This window comes from Salmo salar, chromosome ssa01 (assembly GCF_905237065.1).
Source record: "Salmo salar chromosome ssa01, Ssal_v3.1, whole genome shotgun sequence".
Taxonomy (NCBI): domain Eukaryota; kingdom Metazoa; phylum Chordata; class Actinopteri; order Salmoniformes; family Salmonidae; genus Salmo; species Salmo salar.
This window is the reverse complement of record NC_059442.1, coordinates 46,181,215-46,197,405: the sequence shown is the minus strand read 5'-3', so window position 1 is coordinate 46,197,405 and position 16,191 is coordinate 46,181,215. Positions and strand designations below refer to the sequence as shown.

The 16,191-nt window shown below is 43.9% G+C and overlaps 1 protein-coding gene across 24 annotated transcripts in view; it reads left to right on the top strand.

Annotated features, from left to right (window-relative positions):
• The first annotated feature begins 1,092 nt into the window (after window positions 1-1,092).
• Window positions 1,093-16,191, top strand: part of nrxn3a (neurexin 3a) — a 433,709-nt gene continuing 418,610 nt past the window's right edge. For all 24 annotated transcript variants that reach the window (XR_006769933.1, XR_006769930.1, XR_006769931.1 and 21 more), the window contains exon 1: window positions 1,093-1,365. The gene's annotated coding sequence lies outside the window, so the exon portion shown is untranslated. The remainder of the gene's footprint in view (window positions 1,366-16,191) is intronic.

The window sequence follows — 16,191 nt, the reverse complement described above, 5'->3', positions numbered from 1 at the left end:
TTATTGTTTTACTCACCCATGCTTCGACCCCTGGTATCATATAAACAAACATACGACATGGAAGAATGCATAGAATTGCAGGAAATTAGATTTAAAACTGTAAAATGTTCTCTCCGCCAACAAGAGGGATGTGAACCGTTTGGGGTCGCAAACGGATAAATTACATTATCCATCCGGACCTCTGCCACCTAGGAAATACGTGTGTCTGGACCTTTTTTAATGTTTGTCTGTGTCACTCTCCGTTTTAGAATAGCTATTATCTTGTCGATTGTGACAAGGCCTGTGCTTTCCGTGGTCCTACTCCACGTGGTGTTCTTTTGAGTTCACCTCTGAGGTTGTAGGCCTGCCTCAAGAGCGCTAAAAGCATGCATCTCAGTAGTCTGAAGTGGCTCTGCTCTACTTCATCAATTTAATTCAATGAAATTAACTTCTATTCAATTATTTTCATTTGAATTGCTTTATTCATCCGTTAAAGATCAATTTATGAGACATTGTCAGAGCACTGATCTGTACTGATCTAAAGGCAGGATAGGTGAAAGTAATATGGCGGAGGCCGGCTATAGAGGTAGGTGGCCTATTATTATTTTACTCACCTGTTCCGTTCTCTGAGATCAGTTGAAGGAAAAAGGGGCCAGGAGAGAAATCTTCCACAGTCTATTGAGATCCCCCCACGTGTCTGGAATAGGAAAAAGCGCAGCGCCAGGCTCTGGCAGTCCTGGGCAGTCTCGTCCAAGTGTCTCAGTTTTATACAAAACATTTATTTTTCAATGTTTTAATACAAACAGGCTATGTAGGCCTATCTGGAGGTGCATTTGGGTTTACGCATCACTTTGTAAACCATATATTTGTAAGTTAAGGAAGAAATTAGTAATTTGCAACTTTTCCACATTACTCTGTTTGTGCAACACAGCTATGCAAATATTACCGTCTCTACCGATTTTCTAACTATAGCCTATCCCAAACACACGCCACGGCATGCTCTGTGAAAATCATGCATTCACTGCTGTCTCTCCCAGACTACGCCTTTAAATGGGGCGCGCGCGGAGGTGGTGCTGAGGAGAGACCAGGAGAGGGCGGACCCGTGCGAAGTGTGTGTGAACATCCCGAGATCGGTCGCCAGTCGCACGGATCGAGCGCGCCGCTCTTGTGATGCACTGTAGTGGAGACCGACCGGAGAGAGACAGAGGAAAGAACAGCCCAGTAGTCCCGATTTAAAGGCTGGTACTGTGTCAGAAGTCTCGCTTTAATCGGCACCGTGTTTATTCAGTCTACTCAGTTTTTTTTTTTTTTTACCGAACCTGGATTTAAACATTACCGGAGTTTATTGTCGGATTATTATGCATTGGATATTATCCCATAACTAAGGTCAGTCGTGCTCTATTTTCTACTTGCCAAAGGGCTCCTCTTGTCATTACTACCAAACATCCAAAATATAGTTCTAATCGTTCCTTCGGAACACATTTGGATTGGAATGGGGATGTTATAGTAGACATTTTGAACATGTTTGTAGTGTCGGCTGTCGACAGTCTGGAACAAGTTGGGACGTTGAGAACGTCGACATGTGGTCAATACTACCTAATCATAAACTAAGCATTGCACTATACTAGTAATATCCATTGACTGGAAACATAATGTTATCGACGAATAAGGTCGCTGCCTGCTGCAGGGTGGTTTACGGGTAGGCCTATAAATGGGGCATTCCGGCCATGTCGGCTCGGGTGATTCTCTGCCCATTCCCCGGTCAACGAGGCCAGGGTGACAGGCATGGACAAGCCCCGAGGGACTGACAGAATTACGGTCACATCGCTCACCTCGTGGCCACAGGCGATATTTATAATCGGAATTATTCATCTTTATAAAACACAGAGCATTATAGGCATCATAAGAAGCATAAATGACGCTAAATAAATGCTTGCTTAGGCTACGACTCTCTTCCAAACCACGCATTGTGTTCTCGCCTGAAAAGTAGCTTTGAATAATGGATACAGGGGTGTCCAGTGTCTTACGACCGCCAGCGTGCATGGGGCTATTTTAAAATGTCAATGACGGTTCAGAGTAAACAAATTCATTTAACGAACCGGTTCTGCATAGTCAGGGAAAACAACCGATAGGTTATGTCTAAAATAAGACAAAAGAATATGTTGTCTGTTTTGATACTGTGAGATAAAAGACAATTCAGACATGGAAACGCTGCTTTGAATTTGATATGGGGACATGACCTTCTATGTTCCATTGATTGCCCCTACACTGCAGACACCATGATGGAGACCAGACATTTGGCCTTCCCCCAATTCCCTCTAAAATCATATTATTTCCCAGATGAATTCGTATATGCTCATTTTAACGAAATAGACCCATCTCCATTTAGAATATTGTGGAGGAGAAAGCATTGTCTTCGTATGAATTTTTTTTCTCACACACATAGGTTGTTCATTTGTAGCAGATAAAACATACCATACAACCTGAAACAATAATGTAATACGTTAGAGTAAAATATGAATCGTCAGATGAGGCTGTATTTGGATTGTAAAATAACGCAGGAAACGTGATGGTTTTTTTTAGGCGGCGGGTAGAATTCGTTCCCTATGGAATCAAATGAGCTCGTGAGCTCTGCAGAACGTCGAGGGAGGGTGTTTTTTGGGGTGCTGGTGATGTACATGAAATCTGACATGTATGAACACGCTGGTGTTTTTTTCTTCTTTCAAATGAACCATGTAACGCAGCCAATCTCTCACAATTTAGAAGAATGCATGTTGGATTTGAGATGATCAATATCTAACAGCTCATAAAAAGACAAAACAATTTTGCAGTAGAAATATAACGCCCCTATTAACTCCCTACAGCTTTATTTTAAATCATGCATTTTAACATCATTTATAGTTTCATGTTATGTCTTAAATCAGGAATAGATAAATTACTGTAGGAAAATCATGTAAGAGATCACAAAATGGTGGTTAAAATTGTCACGTTTTGTCCTAATGATTTTTTTCCCAAAAAAGGTCTGATCAGCACCTTCGCCAGTCGTGATGAAATAGTAATAAAATACACTGCAATTTGCCAGCAGAATTGGTGACGTTTGAAGTTAATTTATCATTGTGGCACACGTTCGATGTTTGGATTTACAATGTAATAGGCTTAGTGAATACATCAGAATGCAGGTAAACTCCTAATCAGGCTTTTCCAACGGGCAGAAATGCCTCAGCAATGGGCGTGACCCCTGTGAAATGCGTCTCTTTTCTCACACAGCAAGCAAGGCCTAAAAGGCAGCAGCAGTCCAATGCTCTACTGTAGAATTATAGTTGAAATAGAGATTCTATCAATGTTTTTATTTTATTGGTCGGCCCTACATTAAAAAAAACATGATTAACCATTTAATAAGAAAACAATATTTTATCTAGATAAAATGCAGTTTTTTCCCAACACAAAATATACACGTTTTTGTTTTACGTTAATGTTTTCCACGGATATTAGTACACACAACTATTAGGCCTAAATTCCTGTTAAATTAAATATGATAGCTCACTATAAAACGAAATATTTGTGTTATTAAATCATTTCAAGAAAGTAGGCCTAGGCTAATCGACGTTTCTCCCATTTAGGCCTACACAGAAAGACACAAGAAAGATGAATTCAATATTTAAGTGGTGTAGGCTATGCGGTCGTGCTATGCGCATTCCCTGCCCTGCTCCTGTGGTTATTGTGCGATTGTGTGATTTGGCTGTACTGTCTGCGGGGTGCCGGGCGGTGGTTGGTGCGTGGTTTAATTTGGCTGTCCTGCTTTCTGGGCGCTGGTTGGCAGGCGATTAACTACTCTGACAAATCAACCGAAAACGGCCAAGGGCTCTCAAGGTAACGTTAATCCGTATGGGCGGGAGAGGGGGCACAATATTGCTCACACAATAGGCTACTACTCACAATATCGTTGAGGATGCTCCTTTTCCCATAGAAATAAATACAAAACAGTGTTTCAACGGGTTTTTTAATTGTATGATGATTATAACATATTTTTGAAGCAGATTAAAAATGGCCTATTATGTTTGTCTGAATGCGTAGGCCTATTTCACACGAAATGTAATGCAGTTGAAATAATACAATATTTCACGGGCGTGATTAAAGATGCGGAGGGAGGACAAATAATCTCCGGTTGTAGAAATTGCGTCATGCCTTCCTAAATAAAACGACGTTCAACAGCTCACAGTAATTTCATGCTTCTGAGAAAGTCCCTGCAATTTCATCTAATTCATTTTGTATAGGCCTATTTGTTGTGTGCGTGTGTGTGTGCGGGCGCGCGCTCGCGTGCATATACGTGTTGGTGTGCGTGTGCGTAAAACTACACACACACACACACACACACACACACACACACACACACACACACACACACACACACACACACACACACAAGGACGGATTACATATAGGTGTCAAATGACCGAAACAAAATTGAGGGTGCAAGAGATTATAGTAAATGTAAAGCAACGAACTAACAATTATAATAAAAACACAATTTCTATTGCACTATTTCTAACAAATATAAAATAGATTTTTTTTTACTTTTGTCAAATGAAGGGTGTTTATTATATGTTCTCTGGGGTGCATGCTGAGTCTTTCCCTACTACGCAGACGTTGCTACAGAAGGATGTATGGTAGAAATAAAGTAGTGAAATGATTAAGAATATCTCCAGCATTATTATTCATAGTATGTCTATACATGCATGTAGACATGGGTTAGTATTGGTTGTGTGTGTGTGTGTGTGTGTTGCTGCAGAGTGATGTAATGCAGGATAAGGATTATTTGAATTAGATAAATGAAGATAAAGATAAACTAGATTAATTTAAACAGGGATTTTATCTGTGGTGTGAGGACTGGCCCTACATATGCATTAACTGTGTGTGTGTGTGTTTGGCAGAGCAAGTGTTGCAGTAGAGTGATGTAATGCAGGAGACGGGGTGTTATTAATCGTTTAGAACGATAGATAAATCAAACAGGGTTTTTCTGGGATGCAGACCTGGGTTGATTGCTTAGTGTTGGTAGCATCATTGCAGTGTGTGTGTGTGTGTGTGTGTGTGTGTGTGTGTGTGTATGTGTGGCAGCAGTATATTGCTAGCAGTGTTTGTGTGTGCGTGGGTGGGTGTGTATGTAGCAGTGTGTGTGTGTGTGTGTGTGTGTGTGTGCATGCGCTTGCACATGCATGCGCGTGTGTGTAGCAGTGTGGGGGTGATGTAATGCAGGAGAGAGGTGCTGCAGCAGAACGGCTCTCCCCTCCCTTCCGTCCCCCGTCACCCAGAGGAGGTGTGTCTCTGTCTCTCTTCCTGCAGAGAGCTGGATGCCCACTCTCTCTACCCATGCTGGGCACCGGGCTGGACTCATGGCTCTGCCCGTCTGGCTGTGGCCACTTGTGCCCACTGAAATACTAGAATACTTAAGGGGGAAAAAGTATTTTTCTCCCTATACTCCCTTTTTTATGGTGAAACTGGTGAAATCGTGCCCGTTTGGTCATATTTTAAAATGGACCAATCTGTCAATTTTTCCCTTCTTCTACCCAGGCTGTGCACCAGTCTACATCTATGTCTCTGCCTGTCTGTCTGTAGCTGGTAGGATATACTAACAAATGGATCCCCCCTCCATTTTTTAGATCACAAGTGTGACGAAATTGGATAGGTATAAGCAACATGGCGGGGAACTTTGCCAACACCCACTCAATGCTGTAGCATGAATTATTATCTAGGCTGTGCCTGTTTGTCTGTACCTGTCTGTGTGGCTGTGTAAATACTGTTACAAATATATTTCCTTTCTCCCTCTCTCCCCCTTCCCTTCTTTCCTCCGCTTCATTCTCATCCCATTCTTTCTTAATAATAATGATGTAACAAAACAGAGTATGTGTATTATTTGGTCTGTATCTGTTCTTTCTTATTCATTGTAATTGCTGATGTTGGACACAATTGAGTAAAGTGTGTTGTTTAGTCTGTGCCAGGTTGCCTGCGTCTGTACAAATATACACATCCTCCCTCTCCTTTCTTTCTCTCCATCCCTTCCTTTGCTCATCACTGAAACTAAATTGGATAGGTGAGAACAATTTAGGGGGAGCCTTGCTCTCCTCCAATGCTCTTAGATTAGTCATTAGATCATAATTATTTAGACTGTGTCTGTTCACCAGCAAATACATCCTCCCCTCCTCTATTAGTCCTACCTCTCTCCCCATAATAATCACGGATGTAATACAATTGGATAGGTGTTAACGACATGGATTTTTTTTTTGATAGAACCCATCCAATGACGTTAGATAACTAATGGTTGGAGGGAAGGAGGAGATGTTCAGGTATTGGAAAGGGGCCTGCCTATCGAAGGGGATGCATGAGTGTGAGTGGTTCAGGTGGAACATCTTTCTATCTCTCTCTCTTGCTCTCTCATACTCCCCCCCCATCCCACACACATGACTGGTTTAGTTCTGGCTTGCGGTATTGGTGGTGACGTCATCCACACACAGTTCCAGGGCTGTGTACCCCCTCCATATCTAAGAAAGAGAGAGAGAGTGTGTGTGTACTGCAGGGGAGCGAAGGTGTGTGTATATTTGTGTGTGTAGGTTGGCAGCAGGGATATAGGTGACTCACTGTTTATAGGGTGTGTGTGTAAAGTTTGCGTGGAGGACGAGATGTTTGGTGGAGGACTGGAAAATTGGAGAATCTCACAGTAAAATGTGTGTGTGAGAGAGAGAGAACTCAACACATTCCTCCTTCCTCCTCTTCCATTATATCAGCTGACTGCCACAGAGGACATTTTGTTCCAGCATCCAGAGTGTGTGTGAAGACACGGCAGTGTGTGTACTCAATGCACCTGCAGTAGTAGTAGACACATCAGTGAGGTGTGTCTGTTTGACAGTCAGGGCCAATGAAGAGACGGCTCTTATTAACATGGCTCTCTCAGATTCCCTCCCCTGCCTTCCATCCCTCCGCTTATTGTTTTCTAATGGGAGGCCAAACCCCGGCTGCTTTTGTCCCTGTGTGTGTCTTCCCTGTGAGGAGCGGCGGACTCCTATCAATGGGAACAATGGTCCATGCAGTTTAGCCTTTTAACCCCTGCCCATCCACCTGCAACAAAAGAACTCTCTCTCTCTCACACACACACACACACACACACACACACACACACACACACACACACACACACACACACACACACACACACACACACACACACACACACACACACACAGCAGAGAGAAGGTGTGTGGGCTGCTGCCAGGGTGAAGTATCAGTTACGAGACCGTCCCCCCCTCCACCGCCCAGTGTGTTCTGGTCCAGTGGGCCCATGCTGACTGCTGGGGCCTTTGTCCTGTGGTACTGAGCCCAGGGCTGAGACTGTTGGCAGGGACACAGGGAATATTAGATGCCTATTAGGTTACCCTCTGTATGGGGCGGTGGAACTTAACCCTGCTTATTGTTATCGGAATACTTAAAGTTCCTCTCAACATGGGGGAGAACTATAGCTGCGTTTAACTGGCCTGGATAGGTATACTAAACCATACTGGGTAGAAGCCAAACTTTCTATGTGTGTGTTCCTGGTGAGTGTAGGCTACTGGAGATATCTCTGGTCGTGGGGCAGGCTGCTGATGGCCAGACGTTGGCTTGTCATTACATCACTACAGTGTCACAGAGTAGCATATCCCAGCAATGACACACATCAAGCTGATATGTCAGCAGGGATTTGACTGTGTGTCTGAGAGTAGCGCTGGCTTCTATTTGGGTTGGGGAGCAGTGGAGACTGTGTTGAATTGGGTGGTTCTCTCACTCGCTTGCTCTCTCTGTCCATCTATCTCAATTTCTCTGTCTTCTTGGTTTCTCTATCTCTGCATTTTGGAAGAGTACAAGCCTATGGTTATCTAGAACCTTATCTGCGTCTCAAGATAGACAGAAATGTGGGTCAACTTAGTGTGTGTTTTGTTACCTCGAGAACAGCTCTCATGAATGAATCCTAAAAGGACCTGGCATAAACCATTACATCTCACTAAAGGAAAACTCCACCCAAAATCTATGTTTTGGTATTTGTTTAATTAGTCAATTGTTGATATAGTCCCATAATACAGGAATCTGGCCCGTAAAATGCATTTTCAGTAGGCTAGTCTAGAACAGATTGGCGATAGAATGAAACACAAATATTTCTAAAGAAATGACATGAACCATACCCTGATGCTTGTGTTTACTATGACAAAACACAATGTGTGATGGGACTAACGGTGGGATAGTTAGGTTAGGAAACATGTTAGCAACAATCTTGAAGCATAGAATAAGTACCTGTTTATGCATTGGGGTCTCTCTTGTCTCTGGCCCTGCGTGTTTAGGTCTCTAGTATTCTAGTGTCTCTCCTTCCTTTGTTTTGTGGTTCCTCTCTGTCCATCTGTATGGTGCAGTCAGCAGAAAGCCCCGTTCATTCCCCTGGCCATCAGATAAGGGCCATCTCTGCTGGCCTGATTGATAGTCGGGGGCTGCCAGCAGAATAATGGTGCTAATTTTCCTAGCAGATGACAGATAGGGCCTAGACCTTTACTGAGGAAAAAAAACGGCCACTTTTAATTAGGTTTGGTGACTGGTAATTGTATCTCTAACATCAGATACAATGAATTATGCACACAGATCCAGCTTTTTTATTTGTTATGGTTCAATAGTACAGTATTTGTCTGTGTTTCCAAATTGGCGTGTCTTCACATGTCCTTAGCAGTTTTTAGTGACGGCTCGTTTGCAAACGTACGTCTCTTTTTGGTGAACAACGAGAATCGCATCGGTAAAAGAGCCGTTTATTTGGCTCCCTGATTTGCATAGTGCTACTTAACTGCTTTTTTTTTAGCTTCAAACAACGATTATCTGCATAGAAGTAACAATAATTCTCTGAAGGTGATGAATCCTTACTACAGAAACAAAAGTGAGGAGAGTGTTTCATTCTGGTCCATGAAAATGTTTGCAGTTATTTGAACACGCATATCACAATCTTCAAAATCTGACATAATGCATGGTAGCCTACGTTTGCTTAGCGATTAACCAAAATGTCTGTTATTTTTTTGGGGTTTAAACAACTAGCCTAATTAATGGATGTCGGTTCAGTTATTTGAATTCCATTTTTTTTTTTTTTCAGTGAGCTCAATGCGCATTTTCTGTCTGCAGTTTCTACAGAGATAAATCACATAAATCAAGTCCGAACTGTGTGATGTAGTTTCCAACAGGCCAACATTCTACATAGTTTAGCGTGCCTACCTGTCCGGAGACACAGAGAACCACAGATTATCCATTATATCAGAGAGAGAGAGGAAGTGAGGCCCAGCTTGGCTGAAAATCTTTCTCCTTCCAGCAGGTTGTTTCGCCCACCAAACAAGTAGATTTTTTATGGAGAAAATAATGAATGGTTTATTTGCTGCGTGAGGTTAATTGGATCAAATAGAAGTTTCATAATGCTTAAGTTAGGAGTGTACTGATATAAGTAGGACACGTGACATCCAGGCAACTTTGAGAAAAAACCCTTGGCCATACATATTCATAGCATGAGGCTAGAAAGCATAGAATTTCTCTTTAAAAAAAAAAAAACATTAGTCCTTTTGCAGCCACTCTTATCCAGAGCCACTTACAGTAGTGAGTGCATACATTTTCATACTTTTTTCGTACTGGTCCCTCCATTGAATACAGTTGCTTGACGTCAACAACTCTCATCGAATATTCAAAAAAGGATTACAATAATGAGATACATCCACCAATCCAAAGAACGGATAGGTGGCAGCTAGACAGCCCGCCATGCCGCTGTATGGACAATGACTCCCTTTGTTAGGATGGAGAGACATTTACATTTAAGTCATTTAGCAGACGCTCTTATCCAGAGCGACTTACAAATTGATGCATTCACCTTATGATATCCAGTGGAACAACCACTTTACAATAGTGCATCTAAATCTTTTAAGGGGGGGGTTAGAAGGATTACTTTATCCTATCCTAGGTATTCCTTAAAGAGGTGGGGTTTCAGGTGTCTCCGGAAGGTGGTGATTGACTCCGCTGTCCTGGCGTCGTGAGGGAGCTTGTTCCACCATTGGGGTGCCAGAGCAGCGAACAGTTTTGACTGGGCTGAGCAGGAACTGTGCTTCCTCAGAGGTAGGGAGGCGAGCAGGCCAGAGGTGGATGAACGCAGTGCCCTTGTTTGGGTGTAGGGCCTGATCAGAGCCTGAAGGTACGGAGGTGCCGTTCCCCTCACAGCTCCGTAGGCAAGCACCATGGTCTTGTAGCGGATGTGAGCTTCAACTGGAAGCCAGTGGAGAGAGCGGAGGAGCGGGGTGATGTGAGAGAACTTGGGAAGGTTGAACACCAGACGGGCTGCGGCATTCTGGATGAGTTGTAGGGGTTTAATGGCACAGGCAGGGAGCCCAGCCAACAGCGAGTTGCAGTAATCCAGACGGGAGATGACAAGTGCCTGGATTAGGACCTGCGCCGCTTCCTGTGTGAGGCAGGGTCGTACTCTGCGAATGTTGTAGAGCATGAACCTACAGGATCGGGTCACCGCCTTGATGTTAGTGGAGAACGACAGGGTGTTGTCCAGGGTCATGCCAAGGTTCTTAGCACTCTGGGAGGAGGACACAATGGAGTTGTCAACCGTGATGGCGAGATCATGGAACGGGCAGTCCTTCCCCGGGAGGAAGAGCAGCTCCGTCTTGCCGAGGTTCAGCTTGAGGTGGTGATCCGTCATCCACACTGATATGTCTGCCAGACATGCAGAGATGCGATTCGCCACCTGGTTATCAGAAGGGGGAAAGGAGAAGATTAATTGTGTGTCGTCTGCATAGCAATGATAGGAGAGACCATGTGAGGATATGACAGAGCCAAGTGACTTGGTGTATAGCGAGAATAGGAGAGGGCCTAGAACAGAGCCCTGGGGGACACCAGTGGTGAGAGCACGTGGTGCGGAGACAGATTCTCGCCACGCCACCTGGTAGGAGCGACCTGTCAGGTAGGGCGCAATCCAAGCGTGGGCCGCGCCGGAGATGATCAACTCGGAGAGGGTGGAGAGGAGGATCTGATGGTTCACAGTATCAAAGGCAGCCGATAGGTCTAGAAGGATGAGAGCAGAGGAGAGAGAGTTAGCTTTAGCAGTGCGGAGCGCCTCCGTGACACAGAGAAGAGCAGTCTCAGTTGAATGACCAGTCTTGAAACCTGACTGATTTGGATCAAGAAGGTCATTCTGAGAGAGATAGCAGGAGAGCTGGCCAAGGACGGCACGTTCAAGAGTTTTGGAGAGAAAAGAAAGAAGGGATACTGGTCTGTAGTTGTTGACATCGGAGGGATCGAGTGTAGGTTTTTTTCAGAATGGGTGCAACTCTCGCTCTCTTGAAGACGGAAGGGACGTAGCCAGCGGTCAAGGATGAGTTGATGAGCGAGGTGAGGTAAGGGAGAAGGTCTCCGGAAATTATCTGGAGAAGAGAGGAGGGGATAGGGTCAAGCGGGCAGGTTGTTGGGCGGCCGGCCGTCACAAGACGTGAGATTTCATCTGGAGAGAGATGGTAGAAAGAGGTCAAAGCACAGGGTAGGGCAGTGTGAGCAGGACCAGCGGTGTCGTTTGACTTAGCAAACGAGGATCGGATGTCGTCGACCTTCTTTTCAAAATGGTTGACGAAGTCATCCGCAGAGAGGGAGGAGGGGGGGGGGGGGATTCAGGAGGGAGGAGAAGGTGGCAAAGAGCTTCCTAGGGTTAGAGGCAGATGCTTGGAATTTAGAGTGGTAGAAAGTGGCTTTAGCAGCAGAGACAGAAGAGGAAAATGAAGAGAGGAGGGAGTGAAAGGATGCCAGGTCCGCAGGGAGGCGAGTTTTCCTCCATTTCCGCTCGGCTGCCCGGAGCCCTGTTCTGTGAGCTCGCAATGAGTCGTCGAGCCAGGAGCAGGATGGGAGGACCGAGCCGGCCTGGAGGATAGGGGACATAGAGAGTCAAAGGATGCAGAAAGGGAGGAGAGGAGGGTTGAGGAGGCATAATCAGGAGATAGGTTGGAGAAGGTTTGAGCAGAGGGAAGAGATGATAGGATGGAAGAGGAGAGAGTAGCGGGGGAGAGAGAGCGAAGGTTGGGACGGCGCAATACCATCCGAGTAGGGGCAGAGTGAGAAGTGTTGGATGAGAGCGAGAGGGAAAAGGATACAAGGTAGTGGTCGGAGACTTGGAGGGGAGTTGCAATGAGATTAGTGGAAGAACAGCATCTAGTAAAGATGAGGTCAAGCATATTGCCTGCCTTGTGAGTAGGGGGGGAAGGTGAGAGGGTGAGGTCAAAAGAGGAGAGGAGTGGAAAGAAGGAGGCAGAGAGGAATGAGTCAAAGGTAGACGTGGGGAGGTTAAAGTCACCCAGAACTGTGAGAGGTGAGCCATCCTCAGGAAAGGAACTTATCAAGGCGTCAAGCTCATTGATGAACTCTCCAAGGGAACCTGGAGGGCGATAAATGATAAGGATGTTAAGCTTGAAAGGGCTGGTAACTGTGACAGCATGGAATTCAAAGGGGGCGATAGACAGATGGGTCAGGGGAGAAAGAGAGAATGTCCACTTGGGAGAGATGAGGATCCCAGTGCCACCACCCCGCTGACCAGAAGCTCTCGGGGTGTGTGAGAACACGTGGACAGACGAGGAGAGAGCAGTAGGAGTAGCAGTGTTATCTGTGGTAATCCATGTTTCCGTCAGCGCCAAGAAGTCGAGGGACTGGAGGGTAGCATAGGCTGAGATGAACTCTGCCTTGTTGGCCGCAGACCGGCAGTTCCAGAGGCTGCCGGAGACCTGGAACTCCACGTGGGTCGTGCGCGCTGGGACCACCAGGTTAGAGTGGCAGCGGCCACGCGGTGTGAAGCGTTTGTATGGCCTGTGCAGAGGGGAGAGAACAGGGATAGGCAGACACATAGTTGACAGGCTACAGAAGAGGCTACGCTAATGCAAAGGAGATTGGAATGACAAGTGGACCACACGTCTCGAATGTTCAGAAAGTTAAGCTTACGTTGCAAAAGTCTTATTGACTAAAGTGATTAAAATGATACAGTACTGCTGGCTGGTGAAGTAGGCTAGCTAGCAGTGGCTGCGTTGTTGACTTTGTTTGAAAGTGTAGCTGGCTAGGTAACCTCTTGTCAGTAAATCCGTAATCTTTGATTATATTGACCAGATACTCTAGTGGCCCTATAACAATGAAAATACATGTCTTCAAAAATGGAAGGCAGTCAGGAGGAGGCAAGATCAGGTTGAACCATTCTAACCAATGAGAGGGCAGATACGCGTGTGAACAACAGGCACAGCGGTTTCCACTAGTTACCACAGCCACAAAGACAAAATTAACTTTAGGATAGGGTTAGGTTTAAAATCACATTTAAAGAAGATAAATTGTAGAAATAGGCGGGTTTATGACTTTATGGCAACTAGTGACGACCAGGCACAACTTCGATATGAAGTAATCTTTCAATAGGTTGCCGGGATGTCACATGTTCCAGTTATATCAAGTACACTCCTAACAACCTAACCATTACAAAATGTCTATTCGATCAAATAAGCCATTCCATTTTTGGTTTACCAAATTCGACACTCTCTCATTGACCTCCATAAAAAAAACTCCTTGCTTGGTGAGCAAGAAATATGTAGAATCGTCGCCAGGGGGCAGATGGAAGCGGTGTTTGTAGGCTACAATAACTTAAACTTCAGGTCCACTGGGGTTAGTTCAAGTAGCCTGTGTAGGCTACTTGCAGGTTAAAGCACGTCTCGTGTGAATTCTTATGGGGATTAAATGGACCCTATTTGTAGGGGTTAGATGTAATTTTTGTTAAGAAAAATCCATATTTATTACATCAATTGTTTTATTATATGTTCAAGGCCACCAATAGGCAACATACATTCATGGTTATCTCAGTGCCTGTGTGGTCCAGCCAGTACAACCGCTGACAATGGCACACATGTGCAAGACCAGGCATGCGTTTGAATCCGGTCTACTACTGCCCTTTCAGTTTTCGGAGAAACGACTATTTTACTTGTGTTCTTACTCAAGTCATTTCTGAAGGAAGTAACTTACTTTTTACTCCGTTACATTTGACCAAATCACCTCAGTTACATAGATCTATCTTCGCTGTCGGGTGAAAACCTCCTAACCAAATTTGGTGATTTACATATATTTTTTTATATGAATCGATACTATTGGTTACCCTTTACGTCTGTATGAACGATTCACAACCCCTTAACCCTTAACCAATGTAATGTATTAAAAATAGCTTGTCATCAAAACTCTTATCTAAGTCCTTCGGATCTCAAAGTTGTCCATCAAACCGAGTTTTATCTTCACCACAGCGTATTGCACTCCTGAGGATATTCTGGTTCTTAGGCTCTTAGCTAGATGCGATTAGAGTTAAGTTGCACTTCATTACCTTCTGCCTTTGTAATATTATATATTTCTAGAGTAAGGTAAGTATTTCTAAGATATAATTCTGGTGTTGAAAAAAAACGTGCAAAATAAAATGGCTATGGCTAACCCAGTAATAATCTTTCAGAAAAAGTTGAATCTCCTGTTTTTAGCTCCCCATAGGATCTCTGTTTGTTGGCCAACAAGCCACTTTGTCATTGGCATGAAGAGTGAACATATTAATCAGATGGGTTTGGCAATAGCTAACTACACTGATCAAAAATATAAACGCAACATGTAAAGTGTTGGTCCCATGTTTCATGAGCTGAAATAAAACATCCCAGAAATTATCCACAGGCAAAAAAAGCTCTAAAATGTTCTGCACAAACTTGTTTACATCCCTGTTAGTGAGCATTTCTACTTTGCCAAGATAATCCATCCATCTGACAGGTGTGGCATATCAAGAAGCTGATTAAACAGCATGATCATTACAAAGGTGTCCCTTGTGCTGGGGACAATAAAAGGCCCCTCTAAAATGTGTAGTTTTTTCACACAACACAATGCCACAGACATCTCAAGTTTTGAGGGACCATGCAATTGGCATGCTGACTGCAGGAATGTTCACCAGAGCTGTTGCCAGAGAATTGAATGTTCATTTCGCTACCAACGTCGTTTTAGAGAATTTGGCAGTACGTCCAACCGACCTCACAACTGCATATCACGTGTATGGTGTCGTGTGGGTGAGCAGTTTGCTGATGTCAACGTTGTGAACAGAGTGCCAGTGGGATTATGGTACTGGCAGAAATAAGCTACGGACGACGAACGCAATTGCATTTTATCAATGGCAATTTGAAAGAATAACTGTAAGAATAACAGTTACATGTAGTGGAGTTACTTTTAGTCATTTCCATATTAATTCAACATTTACCAATATTTTTTTTGGCAACATCCATATATGTCATTTTCATTCATGTTATAATATATTAACATGACGAGATCCTGAGGCTCAATGACGTGCCATTCATCCGCCATCATGTTTCAGCATGATATGTATGGCCCCATGTCGCAAGGATCTGTACACAATTCCTGGAAGCTGATAATGCCCCAGTTCTTCCATGGCATGCATACTCACCAGACGTGCCACCAATTGAGAATGTTTTGAATGCTCTGGATTGACGTGTACAACAGCGTGTTCCAGTTCCCGCCAATATCCAGCACTTCGCACACCCATTTAAGAGGAGTAGGACAACATGCCACAGGCCACAATCAACAGCCTGATCAACTCGCGCTGCATGAGTCAAATAGTGGTCACACCAGATACTGACTGGTTTTCTGATCCACATCCCTACCTTTTTTTTAAAGGTATCTGTGTGACCAGCAGATGGATATCTGTATTCCCAGTCATGAAATCTATAGATTAGGGCGTAATGCATTTATTTCAATTGACTGATTTCCTTATATGAACTTTAACTCGGTAAAATCTTTGAAATTGTTGTATGTTGCATTTTTATATTTGTTCAGTATAGTATGCATTCAACATCACATGTACTTGAAATGATATTGTGAAATAAATGTTCATTAATGCTATTGAAATTGTAAAAATGTTCCAATGTCTCGAGTACCATATACCTTTTTATGAAATTGTTGACATTGATATTAAGTCAACATTGAATGACCGTAGATTAAATTGTACAGCCAACGTACTTTGTTAGATGTCAGTCTTCATTGGTGAGTACCTGTGCTGGGGGACATCTGCAAGATAGTGCTGGCAGGCTTTAATATTAAATTAATGTCAAATCAATTACACTAAGTTGTTGT